This window comes from Mirounga angustirostris, unplaced genomic scaffold (genome assembly GCF_029215605.1).
Source record: "Mirounga angustirostris isolate CCGP_5_RB_7025 unplaced genomic scaffold, mMirAng1.0.hap1 SCAF_14, whole genome shotgun sequence".
NCBI lineage: Eukaryota > Metazoa > Chordata > Mammalia > Carnivora > Phocidae > Mirounga > Mirounga angustirostris.
The window spans coordinates 37,408,606-37,431,747 of record NW_026991722.1 but is presented as its reverse complement, the minus strand read 5'-3'; the positions used below and the strand labels follow the sequence as shown (position 1 = coordinate 37,431,747).

Below are 23,142 nucleotides of genomic sequence, written 5' to 3'. Positions count from 1 at the left end.
CCTATGTCAGTCGTCGAGAAATTATTTGGACAAGTAGATACTTGTCTTTCATCATTCTTAGCCAAAATCCTTTAATAGCCCCTACAATTTATGCCAACTGACAATGTCAAACACCAGAAAAGACGAAGTTTCATATGTCTCTGAATGCAGTGTGGCTCTCCATCTTAGCATTTCTCTGGAATATCACTTGTCAGTCTATGGTCGTCATCATCCGTAGCTGTTTCTCATAACATGGAACCAACCTCCTATGATCTGAAAGGGATCTGAAAGCCGGCTCCCTCCCCAACTCTGAAATCTAGTAAATTAGACTCATGGCACAATAGTCTCCCAAGCATAACTAAAAAAGAAGACTATAGCATAAGTACTGGAGAGCACCATCTTCAATCCTCCTTTTAACCTGTAGACTGACTTTTTCCTACATAACAATGAAAATAGATAAAGTGCCTACTTGGTTTCTTTATTTTTCAATGTGAATAAAGGCCTTTGAATTCTTCCAAGTGTGATGAAACTATTTTCAGCATGGTGCAAACTGATAGGGGTAAGAAAGAGGAAATTGGATCAAATATTTATAAGAAAAGAGAAATGTAAATTTATATGTATTATTCATGCCATAAATAGTACTGCAGGCCTTCTCTGCATCAGGCAGTGTTCTAAGCATCAGGGATATAGTAGTGAACAAAATTCCTGCCTTTGTGGAGCTTATATTCTAATATGAAGTGATGAACAATGAATAAATAATAAATAGTGGAAGTGCTATGCAGGAGAATATATCAGAGTGAGCTGTAGAGCATGAGGAGGGAGTGCTATTTTAGGTGGGAAGATCAGTAAGGGCATAAATATGGATAAAAATGTGATTACTAACTCCACCCCAGTCTAATATCCGGCTGGCTCCCACATACTCTCAGTTGGAGTGACCACTTCAGCCATCCTTGTGTAATGAATGCATGTGCTTGACCAAATCCCACCACCACAAGTGAGTGTTGAGCCTTCAGTTAAGTCGATACCATTAGTTTGAAAATTACTATCTTTTTTAGGTGGCCCATTTTGTGTGCTCTATGTTGAGGGGTTTATTTTATTAAGCAAAAATCTGCCTCCTGCCACTTCTGCTCAACCTGTACATCTAAAATATGGCACCCCAAATTAGCAAAATACTCCTTTCTCTTGTGGTAAGATACTGACTCCTATCTTCAACCAGACAGTGACTGAAAGCTTTTCAGGGAGCTAGAAAAAAAGAGTACTTTATTTTATCTCATGACACTAAATTTTAATTTCTAGTCACAAGTTATTCAAACAAGAATTTGGTAACTGATGTAGAATTTAAATAAGACTTCGAAGAGAGAAAGGTATTGTTTTTTATTCCCACCCAGCGTTCATGGGATACTTTTGCTTTGCAAGTATCCAATGGGCTGCAGCAAGAGGAGAGAGTAGGATGGATGCCTTTAATTCAGTGGCACTTTGGGAGACCATCACCCTGCGGCTCAGAGCAGAAAGAAATATAGATATTCAGTTTCTGCGTACTCTGGAGTAGTCACAGGGGATAGAAGCCAAGAGGGATAGGAAGAGAGCTGCCTCCAGATTCAACATCGGCTTTTGATCACTGCCTGTCACATACAAGCTGAAACAGGGCCACTCCTGGGTGGAGAAGGAATAGCAAGCAAGAAAGCTAGCTTACAAGCAAGGTATCATTCAAGTTGCAACTTTTACTGAAGTCATAGATCTCAGGTAAGGTGCAACCTGAGCCACCCATGGGGTACTTTAACACAGCATCTCCATCTGAGCATTGTCTCACTCCTAGTCGCTTACAGTCTGAGATAACCCAGGGACCTAGACAAAAAACAAAAATGCAAAACATCTTTCCCCAAGTTGCCAGGTAGAAGAGCAAAAACCAGCAGCATGATCCTAAGAGGTCCCCAGGCCAATACCAAAGGATATCTTGAGTGACTCTCTATTGTAGGTACAGCTAGATGTCAGTTTCCTTATGTGTGTGATGTACATTATATAGTCTTATAGAAAATTATATAAGACTGTGTAAGATTTCCATTTTATTTCCTGATGTTGGGGCTCAGAGAGCTGCCTTCATGAGGGAGAGAGAATATTTTTGATATATAACTTATTCCCAGATGCATGGCTCTAATTTACCTGAACCCCCAATTAAAAAAAAAAAAGTAACATGTACTTTAAGAAAACAAAAAAATGCTTGAAAGTACTACTGTTGTAATAATACATTTAATTCAAAGAATGCCAAATCCATGTCTGTACCTAGAATCTAAGTACGGGGAAAGAAGGCTGGGTTCTGATGTGTGACACAGAACAAGGATTCCTTATGTCGTGAAAATATCTTTATCTCCTGTGAAATAATCTCCTCCAATAATGAATATATCTGAAAACTTGGATTAGAGCAAGGGGGAGTTACTGTATAGAATTTTCTCTAGGAACCTAAAATCACAGGATGCCAGAAGCATAGTTACTGTAATCCTCATCCTCATCAAGAACCGGGGTTGAAGAAGTCAGTAGGGAGGGAAAGTGGAGGCACAGGGCTGGAGACAGGGGGCACCTTTCTCCCATCCTGGGTGCAGAGCTAGGCTCCTGTCGTCCCTTCCTTTTCCACCCCCATTGCCATCAGACGCCTTCTCTCCTTCATCTGCTATGATCCCATCCCACTCTCTTCCTTCATCTTAAGGAAGGAAGATTTGAGAGATTTCCTGAGCCTCAACTCCCTGCAGCTTCAAGCTCGCCAGCACCTGGGGTAGTAACATACAGCCTATGCAGTTGGTAAGGAGAAGAAGGGGCAGGGGAAGGATGAGAGAGACTGGTGGGAAAGAAGAGCTGGTGGCAGATGGTGAGCGGGTGCCTCGGTCACCATTGGGGAATCTGCTGGCAAGTGCCATCTTGAACCTCTCTCTTCCACTTCTTCTCTGTGCGTTTGCCCAGAAGGCAAAGGATTAGAAAATCATTCAGCTTTGTTAAGAAATATTAACAGGCGGGCGCCTGGGTGGCTCAGTTGGTTAAGCGACTGCCTTCGGCTCAGGTCATGATCCTGGAGTCCCTGGATCGAGTCCCGCATCGGGCTCCCTGCGCAGCGGGAAGCCTGCTTCTCCCTCTCCCACTCCCCCTGTTTGTATTCCCTCTCTTGCGGTCTCTATCTCTGTCAAATAAATAAATAAAATCTTTTAAAAAAAAAAAAAAGAAAGAAATATTAACAGGCAATTTTATGAACTATTTTTTATTTATGTTATTACTACATAATGTAATAAATCATATGTATCATTAAATAACGTCAGGTTGCCTTTGTGGTAGTGGACTCTTGTAGGATACCTACTTAGGATTGCTCAGGCTTAAATCATTAAAGGAAATGCTGGTCTGAGGACTCTGACCTCAGCTGTAATTTCCTTGACTTTGGTAGAAATTATGGTGACACAATATTCCAGAAAATTACCTACTTGGGAAACACAGAAAATTCCATGTTTTCCCCCTTTGGGAGTTTTTAACCAAATAAAACTAAAGAGGTATGTCAGGACCCCAAGGTCCAAGGCCACTGTCTGTTATTAACCAGCTGCTTAATCTTGGACAGTCCCCCTGGGCCTCAGCATCCTCATCTGTAAAGTGACTTCTGGCACAAATGTCCATTTTTCTAAATATTTCTTAGGGTAAATGAAAACCAAGTTTCTGAGTTGAGTATTACAGACCCTTATTAGTGTATGAGGGGATTTGTAAAATACCATATGTCCTAGATCTGTAATAAACATGTAAGTGTAAGTGGCTTAGCTAAATAAAAGTATGTTTTCTCATTGCAGATAAATAAGATTTGCCAATCCCTGGATGAAGTGCTTAGGAAATCTTTAGATGCCATAGTCAACTGCCATTTCAAAGAAGAGAAAATAGATGGTTTTGGAAAGTTCATGCTGTTTCTTCACTGAATTTTAGGTAAGTGTATCTGAAACAAAGAATTTAAGATGGACATTGCACTAATTCCCCTTAAAAGTGCTTCTCTCCTTTACACGAAAAGAAAATGGGGTTAAATGTTATCAGTGTTCTCTACTTCTGGCGAGGGGCCGCACGGTGAAAGACTTAGTTTCTGTGCCTTTCATGGTTTTGTTGTTGTCAGAAATCACCTGAGGTATGAGGTATGAGATACAGACACCCTGACATTCTTCCTGGCTCCCATTAAGCAAATGCTGGAATACTTCATTCAATTCTAAAGGTCATCTAATTTTTTAAATATATGGAAGTATTTAGTATCAGAGTAATAAGCCAGAATGAGGCAAAACTACTAGAGGAAAATTTGATGGTGGTAGTGACAGTTTAATCATTAATAAGTCTGTGTGTGCAATACAAGGGTAACATTTCAGAGGCTGCCCATGGGGGTATTTTAGCCTGCTTAAATTCAAGTAGGACATAGTTTAGGTTAGGTGTGGTTTTTAAACTGCTGTATATGATTAAGCACACACATGGGCTCACATACATTAAGCCTGGTTTTGTTTGACCGTAAAATGGATGGATAAATATTTTTTTACGTCATCATCCATAATTACCCTGCCATGCTACAAAAGACATAAGCCTGCAAATTGGCGCTTTACTGTTAGTCGGCAATCTGCCATTGTCATTTCTCAGCAGAATGGAAAGGAATGGAGGAATTGAGTGGTGGTTGTCTTCAGGAAGTTGTGTGGCTTTCTACCTACTCCAGAGTCCAGTTTGCAAAGTGTGATTGTATCATCTACTTTGAAGAATGGTGATTTCCAGAACGTCAGAATAAACCTCTGTTCACAATTCTGAATAGAACAATGCAACTGACAGAGCATTGACCACTTTCTTTAATCTAATCTGGAAGACACTGATGCTTCCTTTATGCTTTTTATTAACTTCAAAGTGAAGGTGCTCATTCCCTCATAATCTTTGGGGTGTGTGAATTTGGTTTATTGAGGTTATATATGGAACTAAAATGGTGATTTCATTTATTTACAAGATGTTTGTGGAACACAGTTGCCAGGCGCTAAGCTTAGAGCCCTTTAAAACTATCAGTAAATCAATTTGCCTAGTGTAACACTCTGGAGGAGAAAATGAAAATGAGAACTATATTTACTGAACACTGTTTTCCAGTTCTGCTGGTCTATGCCAGTTTTTACCTTCTCGTCCGTGCCTTACTCTGCTCCTACTCTATTGGTTCCATGGGGACTGACCCCTATGGGCAGTATTTCCTCCCACCAAGACTCACCCCATTGTCTCTAGCTTCCCCCAGTGACCTTGAACTCTGAGCTACAGTGATATCACCTCTTCCCTTTCTCCCTTGAGCCCTGTGGGTGGTAATGCCTTTGTTTTCCTGCCTCTGCTGATCTCCCAGTTGATCCCCTGGTTAGCTCACAATTCTTCCACCATCCATGTAACCCTTTCTCTAGATTAAATTCCATCTGTTTTAAATATTTAGAGTGTTTTCTCTTTTCTTGGTTAGATTCTAATTGACCAGCCAGTCCTTCATTAATTTCTCCCAAAAGTATTAGAAAAAAAAATGAACAGGGATTACTTGCTTCTCCCAAGGAAAATGATTCTCAGGAGGTACATTTCAAGTTAAATGTAAAGTTGGATTTTTCTACACTGAAAAAAATTTAACTTAATATATTGAAAGTCATATTCTAAGCTATACAATGTTGTAGCATTAATTTGTTGCTGCTAACAAAATCATTGTCATATTCTTATTTTGCATATCAAAGTAATGGAAGATTTTTAAATTCTCAGATATGGGGATACCTGGGTGGCTCAGTTGGTTAAGCAGCTGCCTTTGGCTCAGGTCATGATCCCAGGACCCTGAGATGGAGTTGGGCTCCCTGCTCAGCAGGAAGTCTGCTTCTCTCTTTCCCTCTGTGCCTCACCCCACTTGTGTACACTCTCTCTCTCAAATAAATAAATATTTTTTAAAATTCTCAGATATGTACCAAATATGATTTTTAGTTTTCAAATTCATTTCACAAAGTACAGATGAGAACTGCTTCTTAGGGCCTCAGTCCCATTCCTGAATTCACATTTAAGTCTGGAGCTTCAGCTCTATTTGATTGTGGATCTGACCTCTCTCTTTCAGTAACGGTTGTCTGCTACTTGAAGATGCCTCTTGATCTGATCAGCTCACATTTCCTATAATAAATGCTGGCTCTATTAGAAACTAAGTGATCAGATGCCACTTTGTGTCTGTCTTTTTTGGGCAGGTAAACAATTCACCACTGTCTCAACAATCCCACTATAAAGGGCTTCCTTGATATTAAAGTGGCTTTTCACGAAATCACTTCACTTGGTTATTTTAAATGCTTAAAACTTGCTTTTTGCATTTCCTTCTCATTTATTTATATACACATTTTCCTTTTCAGTCTTTTCTCGGAGGTTATCGTGACTGTTCATCTGTCCATTTTAATGTATTATGGGTACATTCAAAAGGACATGGTGTCCCTTCTACCAACAATTTTCATGTATGGCACTGAAAATTCTAATCATTAACATTTCTCTCCAGCTTATGGAAATGACGCATATTTAAAAAAAAATACTCTCAGGGAAAGAAATGCATCCATTAATAATACATACTACATCACACATAAGTCTAATGAATTAGCAAGCCAGAGACTCCTGAGGGAGTGGTGCAAACACTCAGCTTCTGAGGATTTGGTACACATAAGTAGGAGGGGGCTACCGAACTAATCTCACTAACTTCAGGATGTTGCCTGGCGGGTCAAGGGAAACATGTCATAAAAGATAGCTCAGGCTGAACAGATCTTAATGCCATATTGGACGAAGGGCAGGAGGAGCAGAGGTAGTATTCCTTACACTAATGAGCAACATTGTAAATGGAGATTTTAAATCAGTGGTGCCCAAATAGTGCAGGAAAGTGCTTTAAACAAGAGGTAATCAGTAGTATTTCTACTGAGCCACAGAGTATGATATTGGAAAAAATCAAATGTGTTTAAAGGCAGAAATCATCTGTAATCCATCTTGGGATTCCTGGAAACTGGCCCAGTCCTTGGTTCACTGTAGATAATTTCTAAATAAATGGTTGGTGAATAAAGACTGAGGCCCAAAGCAATGATAGCTAATGCTTACCGATTCTTTTTTTTTTTTTTTAAGATTTTATTTATTTATTTGACAGAGAGAGAGATAGCGAGAGCAGGAACACAAGCAGGGGGAGTGGGAGAGGGAGAAGCAGGCTTCCCGCCGAGCAGGGAGCCCGATGTGGGACTCAATCCCAGGACCCTGGGATCATGACCTGAGCTGAAGGCAGACGCTTAACGACTGAGCCACCCAGGCACCCTAATGCTTACTGATTCTTACTTTATGCCAAACACTATTCTGTATAGACATATACTTCGCTTCATGCTTAAACAATCCTATGACATCGGTAATATTATATCTCCTTATTTAAAGATAGGAAATTAGGGCCCAGTGTAGTTAAATCATCTGCTGAGGTTAAGTTGGGGGTAAAAATTCAAATCTAGACAGCCTGGCTTCAGACCCTGCACACTTAATTATTATGCTCACTCTCTCTCGTGAAATATAATCGTGAAGTAACTTTCAAACACAGAAGCAACACTTTTTATTATTAAAAACCTTACATCATTTCAAAACATGCCCTAATCTTGAATGGCCTCACTTTGAACCACAAATTCCCTCTTTCAGTGTTCCTATTCTCCTTTTCTTTTAAAACATGACCGTCTAAATCAACTTCCTAATTTACACTCAGATTTCATTATTCCCATGCTTTAATGGTTTAATCTGAAATTCATATTTTAAAAATCCTATTCCTCCTTTTATTTCATTTGCTCCATTTAAGAACGTGTAATCTTGGGTGCCTGGGTGGCTCAGTTGGTTAAGCGACTGCCTTCGGCTCAGGTCATGATCCCAGGGTCCTGGGATCGAGTCCCACATCGGGCTCCTGGCTCAGCGGGGAGCCTGCTTCTCCCTCTGACCCTCTCCTCTCTCATGCTGTTTCTCTCTCGCTCGCTCTCTAATAAATAAATAAATAAAATTTAAAAAAAAAAAAAAAAAAGAACGTGTAATCTTGAGCAGCGAGTTACTTGACCTCTCTGAGCCTTAGATCCTTCCCTGAAAAGTTATGTTTGATTTGTCATGAAGGCTAGAAAAGAAGATCCATAAAACAACAAAGCACAGTTCCTGGTACATAGCAGGTGCCCATTGAACAGGAGCCGATATGATCTACTTACCCTAGGCCACTTAGATCTCAAAGCCAGTGCTGGCTGCCCCATCAACTGCGAACAAAATCCATCTCATGTATTCCTTAGTGTGTCATAATACAGGCACAACAGACCTCTTGAGTTTCAGGGCCTACCTTCGCCCCTCATCAGTTGGTCTTTGCTAGCACAGGAATCATCTGATCTGCCTTCTCTAAGCTGTGCTCTTTGAGCTTTTACTTTTGTTCATGCTGGCTCCTCTGCCTAGATGCTCCTGCTATTCATTATTCCTCTGCAAACCCCTCACCCAAGTGCACACAGGCACTCTCCAGGGACTTGCAGTATCCCAGTCAGTGATGACCTCCTCCTGGGTCCCCGGTTATCATCGGTCTTTCTCTGACTTCATATAGCCCTTTGGGCCATTACCAGATCAGCTCCAATTGTAGACAAGAGAAAGAAAAGGGATCTCATTCAATCCCTCACAGCCTCATGCCATTTCTCCTGTTATCTGTCTATCTTCCCTCTAAAATTTTCATCAAGGACAAATGCCAAGTCTTTTCTTTATCTTTGAATCACCTGTGCCAAGCTCACAGCAGTCTCCTGTTTTGGTTTTGAATGAAGTCTGGAGGGCATAGTTTGAAATATGCTTGAGTGCTTCGAGTGTGGTGAAGATCATAGTACTTGGTCCAGCATTAGAGCTCCCTTAGGGGACAGGGCACCTTACAGAGGGGATCTGGTGCCACCGTGCCAAGCACCAAAGCAGAGGCTCCATGAGCATTATCTAATTTAATTTTCACAATATCCTCTCAAATTAGCTATTGTTTCCCTCCTTATTCAGGTAAGAAAACTAGGGTTCCAAGAGCGTAGGTAACTTGCCAATGTCACATTTCTCCTAAGTGGCAGAATGAGAGTGTGAAGTCATATCTTTTCACTGCAGCAAACTGCCTCACTAAAAGAGCTTTCCAATTTAATCCGAGAAGAAGATGTATGTAAGATAATGCTAGAATTTTCCATTTAAAATATTTCCTGAGGAGTAAGCTCTTTATAAGTCTACAGATCTTTTTCTCATTGGCAAATAAGTTTGTGTTTAGGCTCATGCTAAAATTAGCACTATTTCTGTTCAACGAGAGTTTAAAAGGTACAGCGCCTTGTGGTTCTGAGGCTACTTATGCAAAAACCTCACATACTGATGTGAGCATAAGCTCGGAAATGATGTCTAACGCTGTCGACTGATAGAATTTTAGGGCTATACGTTAGGTAGAACACCACTAATGCTGGGGGCTTTTGAAGGCAAGAATTTCTGTCTCCTTTTTTCTCCTTAAGAATATGTATGAAATGAATATTTATAATTAATTATAAAAAGTTTGTTTGGGATGCAAAATAAAAAATTCCATAGACATGACACAGTTGGCCCTTCTGAAAAGAGTACATAAGTGTGTTCTGAATTTTTCTAAACATCACACTATTCAAATATCATGTATAAGAATAATAACTGGTATGAATAAAACTCAAAATGTGCAAAAACCAATCTCTGACTTCATTTTAATTGCAAAAGTCAGTATCCATAGAAAAGGGTTTCTTCCACTGGTAAAAAATCCTGATGATGTTTAGGCCACATTTATACCTATGATGATCATTCACTCATTTCTTCTTTAAATATATATTACACATCTCTATGTTCCCTGGCTCTGTGCTAGGCACCTGGGAGCCTGAGATAAAGAAGGCATAATTATTTCAGGTAACATCCTACTTTGATTTGCCACAGATTATGTCTTAGAATCACAGGATTTAAACATCAGAAAGGATATTTCAGATTATTTAACTTGGACCCCTGTCTTACTCCATTCAAGCCTCTATAACAAAATACCAGAGACTGGGTAGCTTATAAAGGATGGAGATTTATTCCTCATTGTTCTGCAGGCTGGGAAGTACAAGATCAAGGCACCAGCATGGTCACATTCTGGTGAGGGCCCATTTCCTGGTTCAGAGTAGGCACTTGCTCTCTGTGTCCTCACATGCAGGAGGGGCTAGGGAGCCCTGTTAGGCCTCCTTTATAGAAGCACTACTCCCACCCATGAGGGCACCGCCCTCATGACGTAAGCAACCCCAAAGTCCCCACATTCTAATACCATCACTTTGGGCATTAGGATTGCAACATATGAATTTCAGGACAACACAAACATTGAGACCATGGCAAGTCTTAATTTTATATTTGAGAAAGTTGAGGCCGAGAGGTTAAGTACAACCCCCTAAATTAGCAGCAAAGTCACAACTAGGACCTTGATGAGTCTCCTACCACCTAACTCCTGTCCATCATATAACCAATTAGCCAGTATTACTATATTCTTGATCTTATTTTCCTCCAAGAGGAGTTTCTACATGTAAGGAAAGACTAAGAAAACAAGGTTGATTTGGGTTTTATTTACAATACAAAGAAGTAGATTTACTATTCATCAACTACTTATTGAGAACTATCAGGAGCTTTGCTAGGTGTTGGACATACGGCTGAGCAAAAGCAGAAATGCCTTCCCGGCTCACATCCTGCTTATTGTCTGGAGCACGCATGTAGGAGACCCCAGCACAAAAGCCCTAAACTGCCCTTGAATGGGAAGACCAGAATAGTCCAGGCGCTGACAGGCAGAATGTGACTCTAAAAATGACAGCTGAAGTGCTTGTAACATATTTGTTTCTTAAACAAATGTAAAATAGTAAAATCTATAAATACCCCATCTATTAAAAAAACAAAAAGATACAGGCCTGGTGTCTTTGGTCTACTGCTGTTTTATGGATAACTTGTTCATATTACAGAGTGAAAAAGAATTTAAAAAAAGAATACGAGTAGCATGGGCACACTACAGTGCCTGTCTTTGATGAAAATAAATATATGGTATCTTAGAAAAAAATAAGACTTCTATTCACAGCCCCAGCTTATATCCCTGCCTGTTGAGTTACATTTTGTGTGCTGATTTCCCCTTTAATTTCCCAGAAGTTTGCAGGATGCTATTTACCTTCATGTAAGTATGATTTTTAAGACTGTGATCATCACAAGAATGGATGGAACAATGCTTTCATATCGAACACTAAGGATTATGATGTGTTTACAAAAGTTAATCATAATGTGTTTCAATGTTAGTGCATTCATATGAGTGACAGTTTATTGTTTTAGCTTGTATTTCAACCATCAATTGATTTTTGTAACTTTCAAAACCTGACTTTTAAATCTGTACAGTTTATTTCAGCAAAATCTTCCACCATGAATCTGAGAGTTTCAAATGATCAAAATAGATGAATACCTTAGCTCTCTTTGCTGTCATTCCTTACAGTTCCATAACAGTGGGCTGGAAGTTTTTCTGTGTTTTTGTGTGTGTATAATACATGTTCAGACTCAAATAAATACTTGCCATAATTTTTCTTCCAGTTCTAGCTGCATAGATAAGGAAGGTGGCTGTCTTTTTCTAAGAGCGTGTTCTTATTATGACACCATCCCTTCCTGATGCGTACGAACAACTCTAGTATTACATAAGGTTTCCCTTCTGAAGTTGAATTTCTTCCCAGAGTAGTAGCATCCACAGAAGGCACATTTGGAGATAAAAAAAAAGCCTCATCATGTTCCAGAGAAGGCTACATTCTTCCCATTCAGTCACTGCAAATGAGCCTCTTATGACCTCAGTTCAGGAGAGTTCTGTTTTATACCCGCAAGATAGAGCCCTGCTCGGCTCACGTACCTCCTACGTGGCCAACACTGCCACCAGGACTAACACAAAGCATACCACCACTGAATCCCTGGCACATTCCCACAGCGCTTTGAATTCTCTTTGGCAAGAAACATTTGCAGACATTAAGTACAGTGGTAAAAATTACCCTAATATAAACACCTTCCCATTCTCCTCTGGATTCTCCCTCCCCACCGTCCGAAGAGCAAAAGGGCCTGAGAAGCAGAGCTTGTGAATCCCTGTCCTAAACACAGTTCTTAACAAGAATTCCTCCATCTGATAAAAAGGACTCCTTTGAGGTTTTCCATATCCTCCAGCTTTGAGGCGCTTGTGTAGACGGTTACACCGGTAAGCATGAAGGCTTGTTAGTAAAGTGTTACTAGTCCACGTTCTGAAAAATAGTGAAGTCCCCACATTTTGTCCTACCTCATAACTAAGATAATAGTCTGGTTCAGCTCATGATTGCCTTCCCATTAAAATATTCAGATCCTTTCCAAACTCACACATAGAGTTCCTGCTTAATATATACTAACTGCAGTAAGCTGTGGTTGCCTAGTAACCAGTGGAGGTGTGTCCAAGAGGCTGAAGAACACAAATGAATAACTAAAACATTGACATTAGTTTCAGCTGGATGACCTAAGCCTCAATTCAGCACTAGCCATTCCAGACGTTTCTAACAGGCTGGTGAAACAGTACCTTTCTCAGAAGTAGCTCATTAAATCATAAAAATGAGAATTAGCATATAATATAATGTTCTTCTCAATGGTGTGATAGGGGACAAGAGAATGACTGAAAAAGCAACAAGACCAGATCCTAACGTCTTTGATATACTTTCTACAGAATAGAGAATGAAATGTCTGCTAGGACTTATGCTCTCAAACAGCTTTTTCCAAATGCGTATGGTTGTTTGATCGGTTTGTGGGGGGGAAGATATTTCAGTCTTTTTTTTTTTAAAGATGTATTTATTTATTTGAGAGGAAGAGGGGGAGTAGGGCTGCCGTCTCTGGAAGTGCTGAAAGGCAGCAGATGTTAGGCCATGTGAAGGACCAGGTCAAGGGAATTATGAGTGGAAAGCGAAACCATTCTCTGAATTAACACGCATTCTCTTCCATAACCATGAGACAATAGATTTCTATTATTTTTAAGCCACCAAGTTTGTGATCATTTGTTATAATGTCCTTAGGAAAGAAATATAGGGAGTTTTCTGGGAAAGGTCTCTTCACTCAAAAAAGAGGCTCACAGGGAGAAAAGAAAAAGTTGGCAGATGGGGCGCCTGGGTGGCTCAGTTGTTTAAGCGACTGCCTTCGGCTCAGATCATGATCCTGGAGTCCCGGGATCAAGTCCCGCATCGGACTCCCTGCTCGGCGGGGAGTCTGCCTCTCCCTCTGACTCTCCCCCTCTCATGCTCTCTCTCTATCACTATCTCTCTCAATAAATAAATAAAAATCTTAAAAAAAAAAAAAAGAAAGAAAAAGTTGGCAGATAAGGACATGGCAAGAGTTTCCACGTGGCTGGGGCACAGGCTCTCTCAATGCAATGATGAAGAAAACCACCAGCACCTCCCATCATACAAAATCTACCCAGCCATAGATCACAGGAAAATTGCTTAGCTCTGTTTCCTACAGAACTTTGATTAGTGCTGCTTACGTGCTATATTGTTGGTAACTTCAGTATACCCATGGATGATCCAATCAATACCTTCCTCATATCCAGAAATAAATCCCTCCATTTGACCTCAGCCATCTACTTCTTTGAAGCATGTCCACCATCAGAAAAGCAAGCAAGATATCCCCCTCTCCAAACACCACATCCTACCCTTCCAGCTCTTTTGTTCTGATCTCCACACTTGCAATTCTTTGTGTTTGTTACAGAATCTTTTTGTCCTGGTTCTTTCTCACTGTCCAGTAACTACCTCCTGTCTTTACTTCGTTCTTTGCCTGGTTATATTCCATGGTCCATTTCCTTTTATGTACCTTCAACTCCCTTGCATGTCTTTCCTCCCATTATATTCACCAGGCGATAGCCAAGCCAGGTAGATGAAACCCCTTACTTGACTTACCCATACTTTTTTGGCTGAGCTTTGTTAAAGAAGGCCACACAACTGAGCATGCTAGACTCATGATCACTACATCAGATGTGCTTGCAACACTATGGCTCTCCCACTATCTCTATAGTCAGCTCACTCTCCTACTCTCCATAATGATTAGCTCATTATTTCTCCCCTTGCATCAAAATTCTTTTCCCCATTCCTCATTCTGAGCTAGCAACCTTGCTTCTTATTTCATTGAGATGATAGAAGTCACTAGATAGGAACTCCTTCTTTCCATGTACACATGGAAATGTACAAATATACCCTTATCTGCATCCTTCTTCCCTCATGTCACAGGAGAGGCAATTTCTCCACACGTACTCTGTATCTTGTCCCCCTTCACATCATCAGTCTCTGCCTTTGATGGACCACTCTTTGCAGCATGTAAATATTTTCTAGAGTCTCCTATATTTGAAATAGTCCCTTGATTTCATGTTTCCTTTCACTTGCTGCCCTACTTCTGCTCCCCTACAGATCCAATTTTCTCCAAAAAAAAAAAAAATCGTTTACCCAGCCTGACTCCACTTCCTTACCCCTCATTGTTCTGTCCCTCACCATTTCATGAAAAAGGTTTTTATTAAGGTGGTCATTATTGCCATATTCTAAAGCTAATGAATACTTATCTCATTCTCATCTTACTCCACCTCTCAGTAGCTTTCAACTCAAAGACCACCCCTTCCTCCTGAAGAACTCCCATTTAGTTTCCATAAAACACAGTCACACGGATTTCCTCTTACCTCCCTGACCCTCTGTCTTGGAGAGAGGAGTCTTGGATATGCTTCTCCACATATGTTCTCCTTTTCCCATGGCTTTAAAAAAAGTCTCTTGTACCTACAGCTCTCACCCGTACATCTCCATTCGACCCCTATCTTTAGGGCTTCAGGCAGATGTAGACACAGCCTATGTGACATTACTGTTTAACTGACTCAGAGCCATTTCAAATTCAACACTTTGCCTTACCCCATGTTGCATTCCCTCAGCATGCTCCTGCATCCAGCTTCTGCTCTGTAGTAAATGGCACCTCCATATTATTATTATAATGCTGAGAGTTCTTCTTTACATTCTATTCTCACTCATCTTCCTTCATTCAATGTGTGACTGAGTCCTGTCAATTCAGTCTCCAAAATATATTTTAAGTGTATGCACTTCTCACTTTCTCCACTGTCAACATTTTAGTTCAGAATCAAAAGTTGGCCCTCAGACTGGTGGCACTTTAAACACTCTTGCCCCTCTCCTGTCCATTCTCCACACCATAGCCAGGACGCTCTTTTAAAAATAAAAGTTTGATACAAAAACTAATGATGTAATGTATGGTGATTAACATAATAATAAAAAATTTTAAAAATAAAATAAAATAAAGATTCTGAAAAGTTTGGCACAAAAAAATAAAATAAAAAAATAAAAGTTGGATTATGTTATTCTTATGTTTTAAATCCTATAAAACCTTCCCACTGTACTTAGAATAAATTTTAGAGTCCCTCCATAGCCTTGGTCTGCCAACTTTCCTATGACATGACCCTCTGCCCTTTGTGCATAAGTGCTCCAACCACACTGTTCTTCTGGTGTTCCTTGAAAACATCAGGCTCTCTCCCCTCTCAGGGACCTCACACATGCTCTTCCCTTTGCTTAGACTCCTTCCCATTCTTCACAGGTGTCATCTCAAATACCACTTTCTCAGAGAGCATATTCTTTCTTCATACCCCCATTCCAAGCATGGACACAGACTTAATTATTCACTGTGAAGCTAAGAGCAATTCTCAAAGCTTTCCTAAAATCTTGATAATAACAGAGATATCACAAGTCAGAATATTAAAATTAGTCATCAGCATCATTATTCCTTAGACCAGAGTCATACCCTTCAGAAGGGATCCCATATTGGGGCCATCTCCTCCTGGGCCACCCTGTTTTAGAACCTGCTTCCCCTACAGATAGGAATTCCCTATGACCTGGACCTTGCTCCCTGTGTCCAGAACTTTAGCACCCATTCTCCGTGGCTCTAGTCACCAGACCCTCCTCTTTCCAGTTAATAACTCACAGTTTTCCAGCTATACCACCCATAAAGAAGGGAGCATTTTTCTCTGTTACATAGGGTGGCTTAATTTCTCTTCCTTCGTCACTTACTTGCAGACTAGTTTATAATATAAACAGTAGGCCCATTAAAGTTTATTCCCAAAAAAGAGCATTCTTTCTCAAAGATAGTCATGAGGGCTATAGCCTCCTTAGGATATGGAAAATGCTGCAGTTTTAAAAGTAACAATCCATTTTATTTTATTTCTCTTTTTTGCATTTTTATTTATATTTTATCATTCTTGAAGTGCGTTTCTGTGTGTTTTTTTAATTTATTAAATTTTTAATTTTAATTCCAGTATAGTTAACATACAGTGTTATATTTGTTTCAAGTGTACAGCACAGTGATTCAATAATTCTATACATGGCTCAGTGCTCACCGTGATAAGTGTCCTCTTTAATCCGATTGCCTATTTCACCCATTCAACAATAATTTTAAAATCAAGCTACACAGGTACTTAGAGACAGATATGAATAGGTAAATAACAAAAATATCAATTGTGGCTGGTGAGATTATAAGTGGTTAGAAAATATTTTTGATTACTTTCATCTTTTAATTGGTTACAATGTTTATCAAAGATATCATAAAGCCTGAAGAGATAAAACAAATAGTGTTTGTCTTTAACACTTTGTATATTATTGCTACAAGTATGATAGTATGGGGAGGGGGGCAATCCAAGCCACAGGATCTGATGTATGACTTAAGGTTTCTGTCTTCTTAATGTGTGTGTAGGAACATATAAACACATAACTATGTCTTCACTGGGATGTAAAGTGTCTTTACATGTATAATGAACGTGAGTGGCTGACATCCTCCAAAAAGACTGTTTATCTGTGATGAACAAAGTAGAAGCTAATGCCTCTCTGCCTCATATTACTTACATGCCATAAGTATGAGATTATGTCAGGAGTCCTTTCTGATGTCTCACCTGGCAAATACAAAGTGTGGTGCCTTCAGTAAAAAACGAAGAACACCTGCTCACTATTATTTATGTGCAGATATCCTTTCAAACGCTTAAGTGCCTCCCTCTCAGGCTTCTGTGCTACTTCCCTTCCTGTTCATTGTCCACCATTGTACAATGCTTTCTCCAGTTTCCCCATTTCACATGTCACTGTGAGACTCTAAACAGAATGCAGTGGCCTGATGGAGAATTAACCAGTGTGAAGTATGGAGCAAGGATAACCATGAACTCCCTAGCGTCATATATGGGAACGTTTGACATGTCAGATGAATGATGCTTACTGATGCAGTGTTTCCCATCAGAGACACCCAGAAGGGTCCAAAGTGCCCGATATCTTTATATTATGGGTCAATTTATATAAAATGTATTTAACTATCAAATGGACCTTATTCATTCCAGTGATGGAATTCATTTAGGTATATAGAATGACATTTCAGACATTGGTTTGTCACTTGTCTTAACTTACTCAAACAACTTTCCCATTGTGTATTTCTTCGGTATTCTCTATCTCGTACCTCCTGGATGATTTTTCTATGTGTTCTCTTTAACCACCTATGTTTGTTTGTTTTTTTAATCTTTCCCCCTAAATCACCTTACATCATTTTCCAGCTGTTCAATCTGTGTTTTCCCTTAATAATTTCTGCTCCTCTAGTCTTACCTTTAATTGTTCTCCTAACTTGCTTCATTTTATAATACCCCTTATTTTTATCAAAATTGGCACCAATAATTAACTTTTATTGAGCGCTTACAGGGTGCATGACATTGAACTTGCTTCCTAATCTCTCCTTCATTACCTACGATATACATACACATATTACTGGAGAAGCAGCTACTACCCATCGTGCCCCCTCACCTTGCCACCAACTACTTAATTACTTATCCTTTCCCGGGAGTACATTACAGGGGAAGGGAGAAATTCAGTAGCTTCTATCACTCCTACATCTAATCTTGGTCACTGAATATGCTCTTAGGGTACATCAGGCATCCCTCCACAGAGCTTTAGCATGTATACTGTGCTAATTTAGTCCAAGTACCCAAACACAGAGTAAAAGAATCTGAGAAAACACACCTAATATCCCAACAGCCAACTGCTTTCCGAGCTTTGGAGCCCTGATTGGGTGATTTCCCACCCCCCCTCAAATGTTCTGCTTAAACTGACCTAATTAAATTATCTATCTACTCTCAAATCAGTTATATTTTTTTCATATATTATATCTACAGCTATATTTTCTTTATCCATATTCTTATCTCCCCATCTAGGTTGTGGGCTATTTATATTCTTTGCCTACATCTATACAATATGTGGTTTGAGAAGACACTTAATTAAAGTTTACTGAATTAGAGTAAGTCATCTTATTTTAGAACAAGTCACCTGGAAGAGACCAAGAAATAATAATCTCTGTGTACTCTGTATTCAGACCAAGAAAATGAATTATTTCAAGAGTGAGTTCTCAGGAATATGCCTCTTTCCTTGACGTCATGGGTAGACCTGATTTTCAGAAATGTTCTCCCCTGTTCCCTCTAACTGAGAAAGAATATACTCTGTCAAACAAAGACATCATCATGGCTGTGCAAACACACCTGGGTTTCCAGGATATGGGATTGTCACAGAGGATGACCAGACAAGTAACTTATTCCCCTGCCCTACAAGTAACCTAACAGTCTGCCACTCAAATCCCACAGATCTTCTGTTTGTCCCACAGAATACAAGGCCATCAAAGAACTTGGGGTCTATCAAAGAGCTCTGCCTAATTTTATATCACCAACTTTTTTGAGCATCCTGACCTCTCAACTCTCTTGGAATCTTTTTCCATTTTGTTCTCCTCAGGACAGATTTTGACCTGAGAGAATATTTGCTGCTTCTCAGTATCCACTCTGTTTGCTATCAGTGGAAGGTGACTGTAGAGACACTCCATGTGGATTGCCTCTGACCAAAAAATAAAAAATAAAACTGTGTTACCCATCTCCAAGTTACTCCCATTCCTGCCTTGGACTCTGGAGCATACTGGTGGAGTTTCACAGAGGATACCAAACCGGAACTGGGAAGGAGCAGCTCAGAGATGAATTGCCATTGAGAGTCAGCAGGATGAAATGACAGAAAGCTAAGTGGACTCACAAAGAACCCCAGTCTGTATTCTTGCACTAGAAGAATTCAGGACAGAACTTAGAGCCAGTTATCTCACCTCAGTTTCCTCATCAATAAAATGAAATATTACAATGAATTATAGGGATGGATCTTCCAATTCCAAAATGCTATGCTTAAAAAAGAAATAAAATAAAATAAAATTCTGTGCTTAGGTTTTCTAACTTAAACTCAATAATTCCCGCCTCCTGCACAGAAATCTATTCTAAGGAAATAACCCAAGATACAACCAAAAATTTATATACAAAGATATATCGTTTATATAAAGAAGTCTGGAAAAGACTAAGTATATATTTAACAACGAGGGATGGCTAAGTGAATTCTGATACATCCAAATAGTGGAATTTTATGCAACTATTAAAAAATATTTTCAAAGAATCTGTAATATCATACTGTGTTTATTTTACATGTCTTTCTTTAAGCCAAAGAAAACTATAGTCAAATTATCCAGGATTTTTAGTATATAAGATTAAGAAATACATCAAAATGTTGATATTGGTTACCTCTGATAGTTAAATTATGTGGTTTTAATGTTATTTCATAAATCTTTCTATATTTTTCAACTTCTCTACATTGGACTCGTGATATTACCTTTCAGTGAGAAAATGGGCACGTGGTGTCACTTTTTATTATTAAGCTTCAAAACCAAGTGTGTTTTTCACTAAGGAAGAATCCAGAGTATAACTGTATAATTATGAATTTTGAAGAGATGAAAAATCCAAAAGCAGCAATTTGGGAATAAATTTCCATATGTGAATAGGACAAAATGATTCAGGGTTCACGACAAGTTATCTGGAGAATGTGTAGCCATCAATTCACAGTGCTATTTAGAAACAGATATTTATAGCACCGTTAATACAATTCAAAAGAGAAGTGCATGTTTTGAAAACATCTTAAGGGTAAAATAGAATATCTTGATACTGAGTTATATAAACTGAGATGCCTTGCAATAGCCTTGTTCTTTCATAAGAAATTTTCACGTGTAGAATAGATACTAATCCGATTAATATTTTTTAGGTCAGCTGCTCAAAGCAGCCCAAGAAACTATGCGCCTGCAAAAATTGTTCAATAGATCACAATCTTTTTTGTTGTTGCTGTGAACAAGTTCTCTTATTTGATTTAAACTCATGCCCTGACCATAAAGCTCTCTGTGATATTATAAAATAACAATTTTAAAATGTGGCCTGAAAAACATTGATTTTGCAGAAATTCAAATTGTTTTGTCTTGTTTTAATTTCACTGACGTTAGCAGCCGGTTTTTTGGTAGCTATGCTGTTTAACTCAGGGGTGTGACCACTGAGCCCATGTTGTTACCTTGAGTGTGTGGGATTTTAGGTGCCCTCGTGTCTGAAGAGAGAGCAGTGAAGCAAACAACCTGGTAAACTCTCTACCAGGTCTGTGGATCTCGGGCTTGGCACAATTTCCCAGGGTACATTCTGAAGCATTATGTCTCAAAGACTGTTTCTCCCTCAGTGATTGGATTCTTCATATGAAATTAAGTGGGTCACACCAACACAGATCATGTTACAAATTTTGTTCACACTGAGCAAGAAGTTCATCTTCACATTTGCAAAAGGGGATTTGAGACTTTGTGAAACCAAACATATTGACATCATATTTCCCTAATGCTTCAGAGAGAGAATCAAACAAGTTGCTTAACATCTGACAAAGGATGTTTGCTAATCGTAGTTATGCTCTAGGAGTAGTCTCCATTAACTAGATAAATGATAGGCTCTTCAGTTTACAAAATGAGGAACAGTGAGATGCATAACCCATCTGTAGGAGGAAAAAGACACAAAGTAAAGACTCCCAAAGAAATGAAGACAAGCAGTGGAAAAAGTTTCTATTCAGCTAGCCACACATGAGAGTAATTATGAATTATTCAAATTGTGGTTCTATTCATCTTTCCTTCATCAACGGTCCTGAAGAGGATTAAGGGGCTCTCACTTTCCAATGTATATGCTTCTTGCCTTTTTGGCCTGTTCTGCCTCACTGACACGCTTTATAGGACTATGTCATCATGAGCCACAACACTGAAGGATTTTTCGGAGTTGTAGCAAGTGCCAAAGCTATTTAAATAATCTCTACTGATTTGTTATAGGGCTTCTTGTTTTAATGATAGAGAAATCTTGCAATGCACAACATTCATTTTATTCTATTTTATAGCAACTTTCTGCCGTTAAAGTTCTTTTTCCCACCACAGGTTTTTGTTTTGTTTTTGTTGTTGTTTCTTGGTTTTTGGTTTTTTTGGTGTATTTTTTTTTAACCCCTGGCTGCTTCTTTGCACTATAAGGCTTCAAAGGGATTTTAATGCTAATTTTCCCATTCAATTGGCTTTTGGTGTCTGGTAATTTCCTGAGTTAGATGACTGTGGAGAAAAGCAGCTAAAAATTCTGTGGTGGTGAGCCCTTTACAGCCCTCGTTACTGATCAAGGTGACCTTTCAAAGGCTGCTGTTAAGCCAACACCGGTAAATTGTTAAAAATGTGATCTCTGTACATAATTTCTATTCTGAGGCTCTTTATATGACAATTCTTATACCCCATTTTAACTTGAAAAAAAAAACCTGCTAATAAATGACATATTGGCCACTTCTTGAAAATTTGATAAAATATCGAAATGAACTGCTTTACTTCATGTTTTTCATATTAAAAAGATTTTTTTAATCGACTACCAACTTTAAAAGTCTTTTTACAGCCCATTTCACACTGGGAATATGTAAAACCTTTTGAGTGGTCACCTCCTCTAGATGGTTTGTAAGTGGGAGTGAGCAATCCTGGCTAGTTGCCTGAAATGGTCACTGTATTATGCTCATATTATGAAGCATATAATTGAAAATGTGTATATGGTTGAAAATGACAGTTTTATCAGCAAGGGAAAGTCAGGCATCAGTGAGTTTTCTTGTTGTCCGTCTTGTTCAAAACTCATAAACAGTTTGGCTGAACAAAACTAGCGGTAATTTGTTGAGCACTTACTATGTTTCAAGCTCAGTGACTGGTATTTTTCTTGGGCTAGCTCATTTAATCCTTTGTCATAACTCTTTAAAGTAGAAATTTTACAAAAGAGTAACTGGGGTTTAGAGAGGTTAAATGATCTATCCAAGATCACAAAGCTAGCCTGGGTAAGAGCCGGATTTCAAACCCACATCCAAGTAACTCCATGGTTGCTCTTCTTAAGAGCTACTCTTGGGCGCCTGGGTGGCTCAGTTGGTTAAGCGACTGCCTTCGGCTCAGGTCATGATCCTGGAGTCCCTGGATCGAGTCCCGCATCGGGCTCCCTGCTCGGCAGGGAGCCTGCTTCTCCCTCTGACCCTCCTCCCTCTCATGTGCTCTCTCTCATTCTCTCTGTCTCAAATAAATAAATAAAATCTTTAAAAAAAAAAAAAAAAGAGCTACTCTTGCCTGCCTCCCTTTGCAGTGTGGAATAATAAGGAAGAGCCTGTGCAAACCCCTCAGGGGCTGAACCATGGCAGAGAATGCTGTGGACATAGCCCTGAAGGAGCTGAGCTTTCCTCCACTGTGCTGACACAAAACATTCATTCCCTGCTTCATCCATTCAAGCAATAGCTAGTGAGCCCTACATTATGCCAAACCCTTTGCTCGTTACATGGTATGCAAAGATGAATAAGACCCCATTCCCCTTCCTGGGAGAGTCCATGTCTAAAGAGAAAGAACAGATATGTCAATGAATTATTACGAAATATGAGCTAAATTTGGAAAGTAAGCAAAGCTGGGGAAGCAGGGGAGTGGCAGTGCGAACCCGAGGGACAAAGTACCTGCTGGCTGGGGGACGGAGAGCGGCAACTGAAGGACACCCATGGTGGGAAGGAGGGACCACAACTGACATGAAGTGAAGCCTGGGCTTCCGTCAGGCTTCCTTAAAGTACTGGGAATAAACTGAAGGCGGTTCCTTAAATCGTAATTACATAGCCATGGGTTTGGGGGGTGGGGGGTCCCAGGATTCTTCAGAGTTGCTGTTGTCCCAACTCCAAAACTCCTACTCTTAAG

At 39.5% G+C, this 23,142-nt stretch overlaps 1 protein-coding gene across 23 annotated transcripts in view; it reads left to right on the top strand.

Annotated features, from left to right (window-relative positions):
- Positions 1-23,142, top strand: part of DTNA (dystrobrevin alpha) — a 343,646-nt gene that overhangs the window by 158,652 nt on the left and 161,852 nt on the right. For all 23 annotated transcript variants that reach the window (XR_010407264.1, XR_010407263.1, XM_045886857.3 and 20 more), the window contains exon 2: positions 3,795-3,924. The gene's annotated coding sequence lies outside the window, so the exon portion shown is untranslated. The remainder of the gene's footprint in view (positions 1-3,794; positions 3,925-23,142) is intronic.